We start from the raw sequence: 17,319 nt of genomic DNA, 5'->3' as shown, positions 1-17,319 counted from the left end.
AAATGGCACAACCCGACTTAAGTACAAGAGGACTGACACTCGCACTTTCTATGATTTGAACCTCTCCTGTGAGACCGGTTCTAAATTCCGATGCTTCACTTCAGGTTTACTGTATACCTTGCACCTTCTTATTGACGATGAATCATAGAAATTGCATCGGAATTTAATACAAAAGGCACAATGCCGACTTAAGTAAAAGAGGACTGACACTCTAACTTTCTATGATTTGAAACTCTCCTGTGAGTCCAGTTTTAGATTCCGATGCTTCTCTTCAGGTTTACTGTATCCCTTGGACCTTCTTATTGACGATGAAACACAGAAATTGCATCCGAATGTAATACAAATTGCACAATGTCGACTTAAGAACAAGAGGACTGACACTCTCACTTTCTATGATTTGAACCTCTCCTGTGAGTCCAGTTTTGGATTCCGATGCTTGACTTCAGGTTTACTGTATACCTTGCTCCATCATATTTACGATGAAACACAGAAATTCCATCCGAATTTAATACAAAACGCACAATGCCGACTTAAGTACAAGAGGACTGACAGTCTAACTTTCTATGATTTGAACCTCTCCTGTGATTCCAGTTTTAGATTCCGATGCTACACTTCAGTTTTATTGTATCCCTTGGACCTTCTTATTGACGATGAAACACAGAAATTGCATCCAAAATTAATACAAATGCCACAATGCCGACTTAAGTACAAGAGGACTGACACTCTCGCTTTCTATGATTTGAACCTCTCCAGTGAGTCCAGTTTTAGATTCCGATGCTTCTCTTCAGGTTTACTCTATACCTTGAACCTTCTTATTGACGATGAAACACAGAAATTGCATCCAAAATTAATACAAATGCCACAATGCCGACTTAAGTACAAGAGGACTGACACTCTCACTTTCTATGATTTGAACCTCTCCTGTGAGTCCAGTTTTAGATTCCGATGCCTCACTTCAGTTTTACTGTATCCCTTGGACCTTCTTATTGACGATGACACACAGAAATTTCACCCGAATTTAATACAAATGGCACAAAGCCGACTTAAGTACAAGAGGACTGACACTCTCACTTTCTATGATTTGAACCTCTCCTGTGAGGCCAGTTTTAGATTCCGATGCTTCACTTCAGGTTTACTGTATCCCTTGGACCTTCTTATTGACGATGAAACACAGAAATTGCCTCGGAATTAAATTCAAAACGCACAATGCCGACTTAAGTAAATGAGGACTGACACTCTCACTTTCTATGATTTGAACCTCTCCTGTGAGGCCAGTCTTAGATTCCGATGCTTCCCTCCAGGTTAACTGTATCCCTTGGACCTTCTTATTGACGATGAAACACAGAAATTGCATCGGAATTAAATTCAAAAGTCACAATGCCGACTTAAGTACAAGAGGACTGACACTCTAACTTACTATGATTTGAACTTCTTCTGTGAGTCCAGTTTTAGATTTCGATGCTTCACTTCAGGTTTACTGTATCCCTTGGACCTTCTTATTGACGATGAAACACAGAGTTTGCATCCGAAATTAATACAAAAGGCACAATGCCGACTTAAGTACAAGAGGACTGACACTCTAACTTTCTATGATTTGAACCTCTCCTGTGAGTCCAGTTTTAGATTCCGATGATTTACTTAAGGTTTACTGTATCCCTTGGACCTTCTTATTGACGATGAATCACAGAAATTGCATCCAAATTTAATACAAAAGGCACAATACCGAATTAGGTACAAGCGGAGAGACACTCTAACTTTCTACGATTTGAGTCTCTCCTGTGAGTCCAGTTTTAGATTCCGATGCCTGAATTCAGTTTTACTGTATCGTTTGGACCTTCTTATTGACGATTAAACACAGACATTGCATCGGAATTAAATTCAAAAGGTACAATGCCGACCTAAGTAGAAGAGAACTGACACTCTCACTTTCTATGATTTGAACCTCTCCTGTGAGTCCAGTTTTAGATTCCGATGCTTCACTTCAGGTTTACTGTATCCCTAGGACCTTCTTATTGACGATGAAACACAGAAAATGCATCCGAATTTGATGTAAATGCCACAATGCCGAAATAAGTACAAGAGGACTGACACTCTCCCTTTCTATGATTTGAACCTTTCCTGTGAGTCCAGTTTTAGATTCTGATGCTTCACTTAAGAGTTTACTGTATACCTTGCACCTTCTTATTGACGATAAAACACAGAAATTGCATCCGAATTTAATACAAAAGGCACAATGCCGACTTAAGTACAAGAGGACTGACATTCTAACTTTCTATGATTAGAACCTCTCCTGTGAGTCCAGTTTTAGATTCCGATGTTTCTCTTCAGGTTAACTGTATCCCTTGGACCTTCTTATTGACAATGAAACACAGAATTAGCTTCGGAATGAAATTCAAAAGGCACAATGCCGACATAAGTAAAAGAGGACTGACACTCTAACTTTCTATGATTTGAACCTCTCCTGTGAGTCCAGTTTTACGTTCCGATGATTCACTTCAGGTTTACTGTATCCCTTGGACCTTCTTATTGACGAGGAAACACATAAATTGCATCCGAATTTAATACAAATGGCACAATGTCGACTTTAGTACAAGAGGACTGACACTCTGACATTCTATGATTTGAACCTCTCCTGTGAGTCCAGTTTTAGATTCCGATGCTTCACTTCAGGTTTACTGTATACCTTGCACTTTCTTATTGACGATGAAACACAGAGTTTACATCCGAATGTAATACAAAATGCACAATGCCGACTTAAATACAAGAGGACTGACACTCTAACTTTCTATGATTTGAACCTCTCCTGTGAGTCCAGTTTTGGATTCCGATGCTTCACTTCAGGTTCACTGTATCCCTTGGACCTTCTTATTGACGATGAAACACAGAAATTGCATCCGAATTTAATACAAATGCCATAATGCCGACTTAAGTACAAGAGGACTGACACTCTCACTTTCTATGATTTGAACCTCTCCAGTGAGTCCATTTTTAGATTCCGATGCTTCTCTTCAGGTTTACTGTATACCTTGCACCTTCTTATTGACGATGAAACACAGAAATTGCATCCGAATTCAATTCAAAAGGCACAATGCCGACTTAAGTACAAGAAGACTGACATTCTAACTTTCTATGATTTGAACCTCTCCTGTGAGTCCAGTTTTAGAGTCCGATGCTTCACTTAAGGTTTACTGTATCCCTTGGACCATCTTATTGACGATGACGCACAGAAATTGCACCTGAATTTAATACAAAAGGCACAATACCGACTCAAGTACAAGAGGAGTGACACTCTAACTTTCTATGATTTGAACCTCTCCTGTGAGTCCAGTTTTAGATTCCGATGCTTCACTTCAGGTTTATTGTATCCCTTGGACCTTCTTATTGACGATGAAACACGGAAATTGCATCCAAATTTAATACAAATGCCACAATGCCGACTTAAGTACAAGAGGACTGACACCCTCACTTTCTATGATTTGAACCTTTCCTGTGAGTCAAGTTTTTGATTCCGATGCTCACTTCAGGTTTACTGTACCCCTTGGACCTTCTTATTGACGATGAAACCCTGAAATTGCACCCGAATATAATACAAATGGCACAATGCCGACTTAAGTACAAGAGGACTGACACTCTCACTTACTATGATTTGAACCTCTCCTGTGAGTCCAGTCTTAGATTCCGATGCTTCACTCCAGGTTATCTGTATCCCTTGGACCATCTTATTGACGATGAATCACAGCTATTGCATCGGAATTAAATTCAAAAATCACAATGCCGACTTAAGTACAAGAGGACTGACACTCAAACTTTCTATGATTTGAACTTCTTCTTTGAGTCCAGTTTTAGATTTCAATGCTCCACTTCAAGTTTACTGTATACCTTGCACCTTCTTATTGACGATGAAACACAGAAATTGCACCCGAATTCAATACAAAAGGCACAATGCCGACTTAAGAACAAGATGACTGACATTCTAACTTTCTATGATTAGAACCTCTCCTGTGAGTCCAGTTTTTGATTCCGATGCTTCACTTCAGGTTTAATGTATCCCTAGGACCTTCTTATTGACGATGAAACCCTGAAATTGCACCCGAATATAATACAAATGGCACAATGCCGACTTAAGTACAAGAGGACTGACACTCTCACTTTCTATGATTTGAACCTTTCCTGTGAGTCATGTTTTAGATTCCGATGCTTCACTCCAGGTTATCTGTATCCCTTGGACCTTCTTATTGACGATGAAACACAGAAATTGCATCGGAATTAAATTCAAAACGCACAATGCCGACTTAAGTAAAAGAGGACTGACACTCTCACTTTCTATGATTTGAACCTCTCCTGTGAGTCCAGTCTTAGATTCCGATGCTTCACTCCAGGTTTACTGTATCCCTTGGACCTTCTTATTGACGATGAAACACAGAAATTGCTTCGGAATTAAATTCAAAAATCACAATGCCGACTTTACTACAAGAGGACTGACACTCTAACATTCAATGATTTGAACTTCTTCTGTGAGTCCAGTTTCAGATTCCGATGATTTACTTAAGGGTTACTGTATTTCTTGGACCTTCTTGTTGACGATGAAACACAGATATTGCATCCGAATTTAATACAAAATGCACAATACCGAATTAGGTACAAGAGGAGAGACACTCTAACTTTCTATGATTTGAATCTCTCCTATGAGTCCAGTTTTAGATTCCGATGCTTCACTTCAGTTTTACTGTATCCTTTGGACCATCTTATTGACGATGAAACACAGAAATTGCATCGGAATTAGATTCAAAAGGCACAATGCCGACCTAAGTGGAAGAGATCTGACACTCTCACTTTCTATGATTTGAACCTCTCCTGTGAGTCCAGTTTTTGATTCCGATGCTTCACTTCAGGTTTAATGTATCCCTAGGACCTTCTTATTGACGATGAAACACAGCAAATGCATCCGAATTTGATACAAATGCCACAATGCCGACATAAGTACAAGAGGACTGACACTCTCCCTTTCTATGATTTGAACCTTTCCTGTGAGTCCGGTTTTAGATTCCGATGCTTCACTTCAGGTTTACTGTATACCTTGCACCTTCTTATTGACGATGAAACACAGAAATTGCATCCGAATTTAATACAAAAGGCACAATGCGGACTTAAGTACAAGAGGACAGACATTCTAATTTTCTATGATTAGAACCTCTCCTGTGAGTCCTGTTTTAGATTCCGATGCTTCACTTCAGGTTTACTGTATCCCTTGGACCTTCTCATTGACAATGAAACACAGAAATAGCATCGGAATTAAATTCAAAAGGCACACTGCCGACTTAAGTAAAAGAGGACTGACACTCTAACTTTCTATGATTTGAACCTTTCCAGTGAGTCCAGTTTTAGATTCCGATGCTTCACTTCAGGTTTACTGTATCCTTTGGATCTTCTTATTGACGAAGAAACACAGAAATTGCATCCGAATTTAATACAAATGTCACAATGTCGACTTAAGTACAAGAGGACTGACACTCTCACTTTCTATGATTTGAACCTCTCCAGTGAGTCCAGTTTTAGATTCCGATGCTTCACTTCAGGTTTACTGTATCCCTTGGACCTTCTTATTGACGATGACACACAGAAATTGCACCCGAATTTAATACAAAAGGCACAATAGCGACTCAAGTACAAGAGTAGTGACACTCTAACTTTCTATGATTTGAATCTCTCCTGTGAGTCCAGTTTTAGATTCCGATGCTTGACTTCAGGTTTATTGTATCCCTTGGACCTTCTTATTGACGATGAAACACAGAAATTGCATCCAAATTTAATACAAATGCCACAATGCCGACTTAAGTACAAGAGGACTGACACTCTCACTTTCTATGAGTTGAACCTTTCCTGTGAGTCAAGTTTTTGATTCCGATGCTTCACTTCAGGTTTACTGTACCCCTTGGACCTTCTTATTGACGATGAAACCCAGAAATTGCACCCGAATTTAATACAAATGGCACAATGCCGACTTAAGTACAAGAGGACTGACAGTCTCACTTTCTATGATTTGAACCTCTCCTGTGAGGCCACTTTTAGATTCCGATGCTTCACTTCATGTTTACTGTATCTCTTGGACCTTCTTATTGACGATGAATCACAGAAACTGCATCGGAATTAAATTGAAAACGCACAATGCCGACTTAAGTAAATGAGGACTGACACTCTCACTTTCTATGATTTGAACCTCTCCTGTGAGTCCAGTCTTAGATTCCGATGCTTCCCTCCAGGTGAACTGTATCCCTTGGACCTTCGTATTGACGATGAAACACAGAAATTGCATCGGAATTAAATTCAAAAGTTACAATGCCGACTTAAGTACAAGAGGACTGACACTCTAACTTACTATGATTTGAACTTCTTCTGTGAGTCCAGTTTTAGATTTCGATGCTTCACTTCAGGTTTACTGTATCCCTTGGACCTTCTTATTGACGATGAAACACAGAGTTTGCATCCGTAATTAATACAAAAGGCACAATGCCGACTTAAGTACAAGAGGACTGACACTCTAACTTTCTATGATTTGAACCTCTCCTGTGAGTCCAGTTTTAGATTCCGATGATTTACTTAAGGTTTACTGTATCCCTTGGACCTTCTTATTGACGATGAAACACAGAAATTGCATCCAAATTTAATACAAATGCCACAATGCCGACTTAAGTACAAGAGGACTGACACTCTCACTTTCTATGAGTTGAACCTTTCCTGTGAGTCAAGTTTTTGATTCCGATGCTTCACTTCAGGTTTACTGTATACCTTGGACCGTCTTATTGACGATAAAACACGGAAATCGCATCCGAATTTAATACAAATGGCACAACCCGACTTAAGTACAAGAGGACTGACACTCGCACTTTCTATGATTTGAACCTCTCCTGTGAGACCGGTTCTAAATTCCGATGCTTCACTTCAGGTTTACTGTATACCTTGCACCTTCTTATTGACGATGAAACATAGAAATTGCATCGGAATTTAATACAAAAGGCACAATGCCGACTTAAGTATAAGAGAACTGACACTCTAACTTTCTATGATTTGAAACTCTCCTGTGAGTCCAGTTTTAGATTCCGATGCTTCTCTTCAGGTTTACTGTATCCCTTGGACCTTCTTATTGACGATGAAACACAGAAATTGCATCCGAATGTAATACAAATGGCACAATGTCGACTTAAGTACAAGAGGACTGACACTGTCACTTTCTATGATTTGAACCTCTCCTGTGAGTCCAGTTTTAGATTCCGATGCTTGACTTCAGGTTTACTGTATACCTTGCTCCTTCATATTTACGATGAAACATAGAATTTCCATCCGAATTTAATACAAAAGGCACAATGCCGACTTAAGTATAAGAGGAGTGACAGTCTAACTTTCTATGATTTGAACCTCTCCTGTGATTCCAGTTTCAGATTCCGATGCTACACTTCAGGTTTATTGTATCCCTTGGACCTTCTTATTGACGATGAAACATAGAAATTGCATCCAAAATTAACACAAATGCCGACTTAAGTACAAGAGGACTGACACTCTCACTTTCTATGATTTGAACCTCTCCAGTGAGTCCAGTTTTAGATTCCGATGCTTCTCTTCAGGTTTACTCTATACCTTGAACCTTCTTATTGACGATGAAACACAGAAATTGCATCCGAATTCAATACCAAAGGCACAATTCCGACTTAAGTACAAGAGGACTGACATTCTAACTTTCTATGATTTGAACCTCTCCTGTGAGTCCAGTTTTAGATTCCGATGCTTCACTTCGGTTTTACTGTATCCCTTGGACCTTCTTATTGACGATGAAACCCAGAAATTGCACCCGAATTTAATACAAATGGCACAATGCCGACTTAAGTACAAGAGGACTGACAGTCTCACTTTCTATGATTTGGACCTCTCCTGTGAGGCCACTTTTAGATTCCGATGCTTCACTTCATGTTTACTGTATCTCTTGGACCTTCTTATTGACGATGAAACACAGAAATTGCATCGGAATTAAATTGAAAACGCACAATGCCGACTTAAGTACAAGAGGACTGACACTCTAACTTACTATGATTTGAACTTCTTCTGTGAGTCCAGTTTTAGTTTTCGATGCTTCACTTCAGGTTTACTGTGTCCCTTGGACCTTCTTATTGACGATGAAACACAGAGTTTGCATCCGTAATTAATACAAAAGGCACAATGCCGACTTAAGTACAAGAGGACTGACACTCTAACTTTCTATGATTTGAACCTCTCCTGTGAGTCCAGTTTTAGATTCCGATGATTTACTTAAGGTTTACTGTATCCCTTGGACCTTCTTATTGACGATGAAACACAAAAATTGCATCCAAATTTAATACAAAATTCACAATACCGAATTAGGTACAAGAGGAGAGACACTCTAACTTTCTATGATTTGAATCTCTCCTGTGAGTCCAGTTTTAGATTCCGATGCCTCACTTCAGTTTTATTGTATCGTTTGGACCTTCTTATTGACGATGAAACACAGACATTGCATCGGAATTAAATTCAAAATGTACAATGCCGACCTAAGTAGAAGAGAACTGACACTCTCACTTTCTATGATTTGAACCTCTCCTGTGAGTCCAGTTTTAGATTCCGATGCTTCACTTCAGGTTTACTGTATCCCTTGGACCTTCTTATTGACAATGAAACACAGAAATAGCATCGGAATGAAATTCAAAAGGCACAATGCCGACTTAAGTAAAAGAGGACTGACACTCTAACTTTCTATGATTTGAACCTCTCCTGTGAGTCCAGTTTTAGATTCCGATGCTTCACTTCAGGTTTACTGTATCCCTTGGTCCTTCTTATTGACGAGGAAACACAGAAATTGCATCCGAATTTAATACAAATGGCACAATGTCGACTTTAGTACAAGAGGACTGACACTCTCACTTTCTATGATTTGAACCTCTCCTGTGAGTCCAGTTTTAGATTCCGATGCTTCACTTCAGGTTTACTGTATACCTTCCACTTTCTTATTGACGATGAAACACAGAGTTTACATCCGAATTTAATACAAAATGCACAATGCCGACTTAAATACAAGAGGACTGACACTCTAACTTTCTATGTTTTGAACCTCTCCTGTGAGTCCAGTTTTGGATTCTGATGCTTCACTTCAGGTTTACTGTATCCCTTGGACCTTCTTATTGACGATGAAACACAGAAATTGCTTCGGAATTAAATTCAAAAATCACAATGCCGACTTAACTACAAGAGGACTGACACTCTAACTTTCTATGATTTGAACTTCTGCTGTGACTCCAGTTTTAGATTCCGATCCTTCACTTCAGGTTTACTGTATCCCTTGGACCTTCTTATTGACGATGAAACACAGAGTTTGCAACCGAAATTAATACAAAAGGCACAATGCCGACTTAAGTACAAGATGACTGGCACTCTAACTTTCTATGATTTGAACCTCTCCTGTGAGTCCAGTTTTAGATTCCGATGATTTACCTAAGGTTTACTGTATCCCTTGGTCGTTCTTGTTGACGATGAAACACAGAAATTGCATCCGAATTTAATACAAAATGCACAATACCGAATTAGGTACAAGAGGAGAGACACTCTAACTATCTATGATTTGAATCTCTCCTATGAGTCCAGTTTTAGATTCCGATGCTTCACTTCAGTTTTACTGTATCCTTTGGACCTTCTTATTGACGAAGAAACACAGAAAATGCATCCGAATTTGATACAAATGCCACAATGCCGACATAAGTACAAGAGGACTGACACTCACCCTTTCTATGATTTGAACCTTTCCTGTGAGTGCAGTTTTAGATTCCGATGCTTCACTTCAGGTTTACTGTATACCTTGCACCTTCTTATTGACGATGAAACACAGAAATTGCATCCGAATTTAATACAAAAGGCACAATGCCGACTTAAGTACAAGAGGACTGACATTCTAACTTTCTATGATTAGAACCTCTCCTGTGAGTCCTGTTTTAGATTCCGATGCTTCACTTCAGGTTTACTGTATCCCTTGGACCTTCTCATTGACAATGAAACACAGAAATAGCATCGGAATTAAATTCAAAAGGCACACTGCCGACTTAAGTAAAAGAGGACTGACACTCTAACTTTCTATGAATTGAACCTCTCCAGTGAGTCCAGTTTTAGATTCCGATGCTTCACTTCAGGTTTACTGTATCCCTTGGACCTTCTTATTGACGAAGAAACACAGAAATTGCATCTGAATTTAATACAAATGGCACAATGTCGACTTAAGTACAAGAGGACTGACACTCTCACTTTCTATGATTTGAACCTCTCCAGTGAGTCCAGTTTTAGATTCCGATGCTTCTCTTCAGGTTTACTGTATACCTTGCACCTTCTTATTGACGATGAAACACAGAAATTGCACCCGAATTCAATATAAGAGGCACAATGCCGACTTAAGTACAAGAGGACTGACATTCTAACTTTCTATGATTTGAACCTCTCCTGTGAGTCCAGTTTTAGAGTCCGATGCTTCACTTCAGGTTTACTGTATCCCTTGGACCTTCTTATTGACGATGACACACAGAAATTGCACCCGAATTTAATACAATGGGCACAATACCGACTCAAGTACAAGAGGAGTGACACTCTAACTTTCTATGATTTGAATCTCTCCTGTGAGTCCAGTTTTAGATTCCGATGCTTGACTTCAGGTTTATTGTATCCCTTGGACCTTCTTATTGACGATGAAACACAGAAATTGCATCCAAATTTAGTACAAATGCCACAATGCCGACTTAAGTACAAGAGGACTGACACTCTCACTTTCTATGATTAGAACCTTTCCTGTGAGTCAAGTTTTTGATTCCGATGCCTCACTTCAGGTTTACTGTACCCCTTGGACCTTCTTATTGACGATGAAACCCAGAAATTGCACCCGAATTTAATACAAATGGCACAATGCCGACTTAAGTACAAGAGGACTGACACTCTCACTTTCTATGATTTCAACCTCTCCTGTGAGTCCAGTTTTAGATTACGATGCTTCACTTCAGGTTTACTGTATACCTTGCACCTTCTTATTGACGATGAAACACAGAAATTGCATCCGAATTTAATACAAAAGGCACAATGCCGACTTAAGTACAAGAGGACAGACATTCTAACTTTCTATGATTAGAACCTCTCCTGTGAGTCCTGTTTTAGATTCCGATGCTTCACTTCAGATTTACTGTATCCCTTGGACCTTCTCATTGACAATGAAACACAGAAATAGCATCGGAATTAAATTCAAAAGGCACACTGCCGACTTAAGTAAAAGAGGACTGACACTCTAAGTTTCTATGATTTGAACCTCTCCAGTGAGTCCAGTTTTAGATTCCGATGCTTCACTTCAGGTTTACTGTATCCCTTGGACCTTCTTATTGACGAAGAAACACAGAAATTGCATCCGAATTTAATACAAATGGCACAATGTCGACTTAAGTACAAGAGGACTGACACTCTCAATTTCTATGATTTGAACCTGTCCAGTGAGTCCAGTTTTAGATTCCGATGCTTCTCTTCAGGTTTACTGTATACCTTGCACCTTCTTATTGACAATGAAACACAGAAATTGCACCTGAATTTTATACAAGAGGCACAATGCCGACTTAAGTACAAGAGGACTGACATTCTAACTTTCTATGATTTGAACCTCTCCTGTGAGTCCAGTTTTAGAGTGCGATGCTTCACTTCAGGTTTACTGTATACCTTGCACTTACTTATTGACGATGAAACACAGAAATTGCATCCGAATTTAATACAAAAGGCACAATGCCGACTTAAGTACAAGAGGACTGACATTCTAATTTTCTATGAATAGAACCTCTCATGTGTGTCCTGTTTTAGATTCCGATGCTTCACTTCAGGTTTACTGTATCCCTTGGACCTTCTTATTGACAATGAAACACAGAAATAGCATCGGAATTAAATTCAAAAGGCACAATGCCGACTTAAGTAAAAGAGGACTGACACTCTCACTTTCTATGATTTGAAACCCTCCTGTGAGTCCAGCCTTAGATTCCGATGCTTCACTTCAGGTTTACTGTATCCCTTGGACCTTCTCATTGACAATGAAACACAGAAATAGCATCGGAATTAAATTCAAAAGGCACACTGCCGACTTAAGTAACAGAGGACTGACACTCTAACTTTCTATGATTTGAACCTCTCCAGTGAGTCCAGTTTTGGATTCCGATGCTTCACTTCAGGTTTACTGTATCCCTTGGACCTTCTTATTGACGAAGAAACACAGAAATTGCATCCGAATTTAATACAAATGGCACAATGTCGACTTAAGTAGAAGAGGACTGACACTCTCACTTTCTATGATTTGAACCTCTCCAGTGAGTCCAGTTTTAGATTCCGATGCTTCTCTTCAGGTTTACTGTATACCATGCACCTTCTTATTGACGATGAAACACAGAAATTGCACCCGAATTCAATACAAGAGGCACAATGCCGACTTAAGTACAAGAGGACTGACATTCTAATGTTTCTATGAATAGAACCTCTCCAGTGAGTCCAGTTTTAGATTCCGATGCTTCACTTCAGGTTTACTGTATCCCTTGGACCTTCTTATTGACGAAGAAACACAGAAATTGCATCCGAATTTATTACAAATGGCACAATGTCGACTTAAGTACAAGAGGACTGACACTCTCACTTTCTATGATTTGAACCTCTCCAGTGAGTACAGTTTTAGATTCCGATGCTTCTCTTCAGGTTTACTGTATACCTTGCACCTTCTTATTGATGATGAAACACAGAAATTGCACCCGAATTCAATACAAGAGGCACAATGCCGACTTAAGTACAAGAGGACTGACATTCTAACTTTCTATGATTTGAACCTATCCTGTGAGTCCAGTTTTAGAGTCCGATTCTTCACTTCAGGTTTACTGTATACCTTGCACCTTCTTATTGACGATGAAACACAGAAATTGCATCCGAATTTAATACAAAAGGCACAATGCCGACTTAAGTACAAGTGGACAGACATTCTAATTTTCTATGATTAGAACCTCTCCTGTGAGTCCTGTTTTAGATTCCGATGCTTCACTTCAGGTTTACTGTATCCCTTGGACCTTCTCATTGACAATGAAACACAGAAATAGCATCGTAATTAAATTCAAAAGGCACACTGCCGACTTAAGTAAAAGAGGACTGACACTCTAACTTTCTATGATTTGAACCTCTCCAGTGAGTCCAGTCTTAGATTCCGATGCTTCTCTTCAGGTTTACTGTATACCTTGCACCTTCTTATTGACGATGAAACACAGAAATTGCACCTGAATTCTATACAAGAGGCACAATGCCGACTTAAGTACAAGAGGACTGACATTCTAACTTTCTATGATTTGAACCTCTCCTGTGAGTCCAGTTTTAGAGTCCGATGCTTCACTTCAGGTTTGCTGTATCCCTTGGTCCTTCTTATTCACGATGACACACAGAAATTGCACCCGAATTTAATACAAAAGGCACAATACCGACTCAAGTACAAGAGGAGTGACACGCTAACTTTCTATGATTTGAATCTCTCCTGTGAGTCCAGTTTTAGATTCCGATGCTTGACTTCAGGATTATTGTATCCCTTGGACCTTCCTGTTGACGATGAAACACAGAAATTGCATCCAAATTTAATACAAATGCCACAATGCCGACTTAAGTACAAGAGGACTGACACTCTCACTTTCTATGATTTGAACCTTTCCTGTGAGTCAAGTTTTTGATTCCGATGCTTCACTTCAGGTTTACTGTACCCCTTTGACCTTCTTATTGACGATGAAACCCAGAAATTGCACCCGAATTTAATACAAATGGCACAATGCCGACTTAAGTACAAGAGGACTGACACTCTCAATTTCTATGTTTTCAACCTCTCCTGTGAGTCCAGTTTTAGATTACGATGCTTCACTTCAGGTTTACTGTATCCCTTGGACCTTCTTATTGACAATGAAACACAGAAATAGCATCGGAATTAAATTCAAAAGGCACAATGACGACTTAAGTAAAAGAGGACTGACACTCTCACTTTCTATGATTTGAACCTCTCCTGTGAGTCCAGCCTTAGATTCCGATGCTTCACTTCAGGTTTACTGTATCCCTTGGACCTTCTCATTGACAATGAAACACAGAAATAGCATCGGAATTAAATTCAAAAGGCACACTGCCGACTTAAGTAAAAGAGGACTGACACTCTAACTTTCTATGATTTGAACCTCTCCAGTGAGTCCAGTTTTGGATTCCGATGCTTCACTTCAGGTTTACTGTATCCCTTGGACCTTCTTATTGACGAAGAAACACAGAACTTGCATCCGAATTTAATACAAATGGCACAATGTCGACTTAAGTAGAAGAGGACTGACACTCTCACTTTCTATGATTTGAACCTCTCCAGTGAGTCCAGTTTTAGATTCCGATGCTTCTCTTCAGGTTTACTGTATACCATGCACCTTCTTATTGACGATGAAACACAGAAATTGCACCCGAATTCAATACAAGAGGCACAATGCCGACTTAAGTACAAGAGGACTGACATTCTAATGTTTCTATGATTTGAACCTCTCCAGTGAGTCCAGTTTTAGATTCCGATGCTTCACTTCAGGTTTACTGTATCCCTTGGACCTTCTTATTGACGAAGAAACACAGAAATTGCATCCGAATTTATTACAAATGGCACAATGTCGACTTAAGTACAAGAGGACTGACACTCTCACTTTCTATGATTTGAACCTCTCCAGTGAGTCCAGTTTTAGATTCCGATGCTTCTCTTCAGGTTTACTGTATACCTTGCACCTTCTTATTGACGATGAAACACAGAAATTGCACCCGAATTCAATACAAGAGGCACAATGCCGACTTAAGTACAAGAGGACTGACATTCTAACTTTCTATGATTTGAACCTATCCTGTGAGTCCAGTTTTAGAGTCCGATGCTTCACTTCAGGTTTACTGTATACCTTGCACCTTCTTATTGACGATGAAACACAGAAATTGCATCCGAATTTAATACAAAAGGCACAATGCCGACTTAAGTACAAGTGGACAGACATTCTAACTTTCTATGATTAGAACCTCTCCTGTGAGTCCTGTTTTAGATTCCGATGCTTCACTTCAGGTTTACTGTATCCCTTGGACCTTCTCATTGACAATGAAACACAGAAATAGCATCGGAATTAAATTCAAAAGGCACACTGCCGACTTAAGTAAAAGAGGACTGACACTCTCACATTCTATGATTTGAACCTATCCTGTGAGTCCAGTTTTAGAGTCCGATGCTTCACTTCAGGTTTACTGTATACCTTGCACCTTCTTATTGACGATGAAACACAGAAATTGCATCCGAATTTAATACAAAAGGCACAATGCCGACTTAAGTACAAGAGGACAGACATTCTAACTTTCTATGATTAGAACCTCTCCTGTGAGTCCTGTTTTAGATTCCGATGCTTCACTTCAGGTTTACTGTATCCCTTGGACCTTCTCATTGACAATGAAACACAGATATAGCATCGGAATTAAATTCAAAAGGCACACTGCCGACTTAAGTAAAAGAGGACTGACACTCTAACTTTCTATGATTTGAACCTCTCCAGTAAGTCCAGTTTTAGATTCCGATGCTTCACTTCAGGTTTACTGTATCCCTTGGACCTTCTTATTGACGAAGAAACACAGAAATTGCATCCGAATTTAATACAAATGGCACAATGTCGACTTAAGTACAAGAGGACTGACACTCTCACTTTCTATGATTTGAACCACTCCAGTGAGTCCAGTTTTAGATTCCGATGCTTCTCTTCAGGTTTACTGTATACCTTGCACCTTCTTATTGACGATGAAACACAGAAATTGCACCTGAATTCAATACAAGAGGCACAATGCCGACTTAAGTACAAGAGGACTGACATTCTAACTTTCTATGATTTGAACCTCTCCAGTGAGTCCAGTTTTAGAGTCCGATGCTTCACTTCAGGTTTACTGTATCCCTTGGACTTTCTTATTCACGATGACACACAGAAGTTGCACCCGAATTTAATACAAAAGGCACAATACCGACTCAAGTACAAGAGGAGTGACACTCTAACTTTCTATGATTTGAATCTCTCCTGTGAGTCCAGTTTTAGATTCCGATGCTTGACTTCAGGTTTATTGTATCCCTTGGACTTTCTTATTGACGATGAAACACAGAAAATGCATCCGAATTTGATACAAATGCCACAATGCCGACATAAGTACAAGAGGACTGACACTCTCTCTTTCTATGAATTGAACCTTTCCTGTGAGTCCAGTTTTAGATTCCGATGCTTCACTTCAGGTTTACTGTATACCTTGCACTTACTTATTGACGATGAAACACAGAAATTGCATCCGAATTTAATACAAAAGGCACAATGCCGTTTTAAGTACAAGAGGACTGACATTCTAACTTTCTATGAATAGGACCTCTCCTGTGTGTCCTGTTTTAGATTCCGATGCTTCACTTCAGGTTTACTGTATCCCTTGGACCTTCTTATTGACAATGAAACACAGAAATAGCATCGGAATTAAATTCAAAAGGCACAATGCCGACTTAAGTAAAAGAGGACTGACACTCTCACTTTCTATGATTTGAACCTCTCCTGTGAGTCCAGCCTTAGATTCCGATGCTTCACTTCAGGTTTACTGTATCCCTTGGACCTTCTCATTGACAAGGAAACACAGAAATAGCATCGGAAATAAATTCAAAAGGCACACTGCCGACTTAAGTAAAAGAGGACTGACACTCTAACTTTCTATGATTTGAACCTCTCCAGTGAGTCCAGTTTTGGATTCCGATGCTTCACTTCAGGTTTACTGTATCCCTTGGACCTTCTTATTGACGAAGAAACACAGAAATTGCATTCGAATTTAATACAAATGGCACAATGTCGACTTAAGTACAAGAGGACTGACACTCTCACTCTCTATGATTTGAACCTCTCCAGTGAGTCCAGTTTTAGATTCCGATGCTTCTCTTCAGGTTTACTGTATACCATGCTCCTTCTTATTGACGACGAAACACAGAAATTGCACCCGAATTCAATACAAGAGGCACAATGCCGACTTAAGTACAAGAGGACTGACATTCTAATGTTTCTATGATTTGAACCTCTCCAGTGAGTCCAGTTTTAGATTCCGATGCTTCACTTCAGGTTTACTGTATCCCTTGGACCTTCTTATTGACGAAGAAACACAGAAATTGCATCCGAATTTATTACAAATGGCACAATGCCGACTTAAGTACAAGAGGACTGACACTCTCACTTTCTATGA

Source organism: Schistocerca serialis, chromosome 3 (genome assembly GCF_023864345.2).
Source record: "Schistocerca serialis cubense isolate TAMUIC-IGC-003099 chromosome 3, iqSchSeri2.2, whole genome shotgun sequence".
Lineage (NCBI taxonomy): Eukaryota > Metazoa > Arthropoda > Insecta > Orthoptera > Acrididae > Schistocerca > Schistocerca serialis.
This window is presented reverse-complemented; position numbering follows the sequence as displayed.